The sequence below is a fragment of the Barbatula barbatula genome (genome assembly GCF_947034865.1).
Source record: "Barbatula barbatula genome assembly, chromosome: 9".
Taxonomy (NCBI): Eukaryota; Metazoa; Chordata; class Actinopteri; order Cypriniformes; family Nemacheilidae; genus Barbatula; species Barbatula barbatula.
In genome coordinates, this window is record NC_136772.1 from 19,355,937 (window position 1) to 19,361,009 (window position 5,073).

Consider the following 5,073-nt stretch of genomic DNA (forward strand, 5'->3'; position numbering starts at 1 on the left):
ATTCAGAAGAACCTGCAGACACACACTCTGCATGTCCCCACAGACCCCAGCAAACTGGCCAGAAACATGACAGCTGTCACCACTTCAGGCTGTCACCCTGAACACTACACAAGGAGGCCACAACACACGCCATCAAAATCATCCACAAAAATGTACACCTGTTGTACATATCACAGATGGACACACGCCCTCTCTTCACCAGCGAAGCCATGCTGAAATGTTTTTTTCTTTCAACCTCTAAGAGACTTTAAGCATTACAATAGAATTGGACTTAAGTACGGGAACTTCCACTGTCCAGCCAGCCAACTCGTCTGAAATGCATTGCCAGGTCACAAAAGTCATAAATAACCAATGCCGAACCTGCTACTTTTTGGTTCTCGCAAACCTCACAGCCCATGGGGGGCCATGTCAAGTGCGAAAACTTTCTGCCAGACTAGACCAGCCCAGAGCTTCGGGTGAATAAATTAAGACTATAGTACTTGTATTCACCAAAAGGGGTCACTGTTCTGCTCAACACACAGTGTGACCAAGCCCTAAACCACACACAATCAATGGAATATGTGGAGCATGACCCACTCTGGAAGCCACACCCCCTTTTGACTGAATAAGTCATGAATAAGTCATCTTTTGCAGTGTGCATACTGTACAAGTGAGTACTTTTACCAAAGATTTTGAACAATGCCTTCATGAAGAGGATGGAGAGGATACAAGGAGATGGACCACGCCCTGCACCTGCCATCAATTGCAAGTTTTAGAGCTGCTCTTCACAAAGGACGATGATACAGAGCGGATGTCAACTACATGGCCCCACTCATAAAACCACATGACATTACATCCCAAGCAATCTGCATCCTAAACTATGAATTTCACCATCATCTGCCGGCTCACTAAGCGGGTTTAGTACCCCCCAGCAGCCTACGAGATAAACCACTGCATCACAGCACACTTCCAATTGTAATGAACCAACTGAACAACTAGCAGTGTGCTGGAAAAGTATGTGTCTGTTAACATGAAAACGTCTCGGTTACGTATGTAACCTCCGTTCCCTGATGAAGGGAACGAGACGTTGTGTCGAACCGACAGATGGGGTTTGACTTGAGAACCTATCATTTTCTGACTATTTTGAAAAGGCCAATGAAATTGGCGAATGAAATTTGCATGCCGGACTCCGCCCCCGGATATCCGGGTATAAAAGGGAGACGACGTGCTTCTTTCATTCACCTTTTGTGCTGAGGAGCCTGAGAGTATCTCTTGACTGCTGCAGCGGGCGACAAGTGTTGTGGCATGAGAGACACAACGTCTCGTTCCCTCCATCAGGGAACGGAGGTTACATACGTAACCGAGACGTTCCCTTTCTGTCGGACTCTCGACGTTGTGTTGAACCAACAGATGGGGTTGCTATGGAAAACGCCACAGCACTATGCCGCGTCACAATCTCTAGCGAAGCGACGGTGACTGGCCTAGGCGTGTCAGACGCGAGCGCTAGCGCGAAATTGTAACCATCCAGTGGGTTTGGCAGGGCGTCCCAGAGCTTTGGCAAAGATGAGAGGCACCTGCCCTCGGCCACCACAGACGGAGGCCTTGTATCTCTAATGGCGAGAAGCCGTCCAGTACCGTAGGGCAACTGGTGAAGCGCTGTTCTCTGAAGGGGGATATGCGCTACGGAGATCATTTCCCACCGCAGGGAGGAATATAGTGGAGACACCAACATGGTCTTGCCCGCAGGGGAGAACTCATGGGAGGTAAGCGTGGACCAAGGTACCGCTAGGTCAGTGGTGTGCGGTGGACTTAAAAAATGAGGAGGCAGATTTCTACCCATGTCATTTTTGTTCATCTCTGCACTATTAACAAGTGCGTTTGTCAGAAAACCAGTGTCATTTCAGTGTTTATGTGTGAAAAATTCCTTTTAATTACTACAAGTTCAATACAGTATGTACTTCTGATTTTTTTAGTTTTTTATTTTCCCTGCTTTGGGAAAAGGTACATCAACACCACCTTCATCTTATTCTGGAACATTTGGGATTTCCTATATAAGAATAACATCATTACCAATACCATCAATTTAATTATTAGCAGTCCCAGAAATACTCAAAGCATTTAAGAGATCAAATCAAATAGAAATGACCAGGGCCGCTGCTAGCCATTTTGGTGCCCTAAGCATAATTCCATTATGATCACCCCCCCCCCCCCCCTTAAAGGTGCAAACTTTTCTTCAGTAAAAAGAATAGCAAAACGAAAAACTATCAATGTTTAACAGTAAAATCTCAATTCAGATCGCAAGCTTCACCGAAATCAATATTGCTCGCCCCGGGCTTCGAACCTACGTCGATCCGAATGGGAGACGAGCGCTCTAACGAAGAGGCTAAAGCGTCTCTGTTGGTTCGTATGTTAATTTTGATTAAACATGGACTTACCTGCAAGTGATTCGCGTGGTGGGAGCAGCGGCGCTGGATGTGACTAACTTTAGCCTTGCTACTATCCTGAGCAGCCTGATCACAAGCAAAAGTTTTTGAACAAATCTGAACCACGTAATTCTGTCAACAATCAATAACTCCTCTGCCTCCGCTATCTCCGACACGAATCCTAAACTCCGATTAATACAACTAATAAAATAATTTAATTAACGTTCAATCTAATTTAGCGCCCGCAGTTTAAAATGAATGACGAAGACGAGCAGGAAGGCGGGATCTCGCTGATGAGTTAATCCAATCATAGCCCGTTGGAGGCATTGCCTCCTCTCACGTGACTTTTCTCCATTCTTTTCAATTACCCCCACTCAAACTCACGGCACGCTTTAGGGGTTATTTGTAAAGTCAATGAGCTTACAGGAGGCAAGAGAAACGCTGTCTCCCTTTGGATTTCATTCGAGCGGGGGCGCTGTTTCACACTGTTGTACACGCTGATTTCTCTCATATTTAGCTCAATACGTTATATCCGCTGTCCTATTCTATTTCTGAACTGTTAGTAATATTCTCATTCGATTATTTTCGAGGGGGAGAGGAGACACTGCCTCCCTTGCCTCCTCGGAGGAAACGCCCCTGCGCTAGGTGGATGTCCACCTGAAGGAGGTCATGGGTCACCACGAGGGGAACCATCTCATGAGGAAAACGTCAGACGGAACCACCCTGTTGGGGGTTACTACGTGTGGGGCACTAGGTCCGGTTAGAGCTATGTGATAACTCAGCTGATTCCCGGCCATAGGAGGCAGGCTGCTCCGTACAGTCCGCCGCCATGGAGTGCCTAGTGATGGATGGAATGCCTGTTCTTCGCCCGAGGGGAAAGAAGTGAGGCTGAATTAGCGCACTGACCCGCCCGGAAAGGGGGGGAAGGCGCTTTCGCAGGCGTACACCCTACTGGCCGCCGGTCTCACGTGCTGGCAACATGCAAGACTCGGGCTGACACCGGTTCTACACGGAGATTATAGAACCTTCCGAAGGCGTAGCCCAACCCGCAGCTCTACAAATATCTGCCGGAGAGGCGCCCTGAGCCAGTGCTCCTGAGGAGGCCACAAATTTTATTCGCAAATTTCATTGGCCTTTTCAAAATAGTCAGAAGATGATAGGTTCTCAAGTCAAACCCCATCTGTCGGTTCGACACAACGTCAAGAGACCGACAGAAAGGGAACTGGGACAGAAACAGCCCCTTTGTGTCCACCACCATCCAGGGATGGTGTGTCCAGGGACCTCAAACCATGCCATGTGTGTCTCTCGTCGATCTGATGGCCTGATTACAGACGGCACCACCACAACATCCACAGTGCCTGCCAAGAGACTCCAACCTTGTCACACCCTACACTGTTCACCAGTACTTAAAATGAAAGTGACTGGAGCATAACACCTGCTTTTGCCCTGCAATCACTGGAGAAAATGTGAAGGCCAGGGGCATGAAGGGTCCGCGAGCCGGTGGATGATGGATTAACGCTCACGATAATCCCCATATCACCCTCGTTGCTCAGCGTCGCTGAAGGCAGGGCCATAGCTGCTGTGGACACAGAACGGGAAGCAGATGAGGTGGTGGCTGGATCTCGGAAGAACACACCTATCCGTGACCGCAACATCTGAATCGCCATCATTCGCCAATTTCATTGGCCTTTTCAAAACTAGTCAGAAGGTGATAGGTTCTCAAGTCAAACCCCATCTGTTGGTTCGACACAACGTCGAGAGACCGACAGAAAGGGAACAGTTGCTACCCCGGTCAGGATCACAAGCGGGGTTCAGCGGGTTACAGATCTCAGACTCCTCCCACCAAGTTTCCAAATTAGGATATGATTCCGACCAGATGTGTCATGTTGATAACCACAATTCGGAAACTAAATCATTCTTTTATTTCCGACGTAAAATGTTCGGATTTACCGACCAAATAGTGAACATAGATTCAATATTGAAATCAGATTACTGACCTTTCTAAACAAAAATCGACATATTATCAATGTCAGTTCCTTATCTGGGACACTGGCTTAAATTTGGATTGACGTTGCACGTTCGATATACGTGAATTTAGGGACCAGCTCTAAAGAAACAAACCCATTAAAATACATATTTACAACTTCAATAGCATTTAAAGCGAATGGCTTATTACAGCCACAAAATTAACTGTACAATGTTTTTTTCCATCAAATGAAGGTGACGATGTGTGCTGACACACACATGAACACTATACAGTAGTTTTGTGGCTGTGAGTCATTCCTTTTAAATGCTATTGAAGTTGTAAACATGTATGTGTATGTAACTTTAGAGACGACCCCTAAATTGAAGAATATCGAACCTCAAATCAACTGTAAATTGCGTGTTATGCATGGCCCTCGATAAGAAGCTGATTAGTTAATTGCAACAATCCATTATGTTTGCCAACGTCATACCATAACTGTCTATGCTACGCATAAAATAAATAGATGGATCGGAAAGAAGTTTATTTTGATTCACATTTACCTCTCTCTCTCGGACTTACACATTTTAAGTCCTTTATAAAAAATAATTTTCCTGAGGAATGCATATGTAGTTAGCAATATTTTCATGGCGGAGGCTGTATGGAACTTAACATTACTTGGGCTATATCTATTCCCAATACACGATT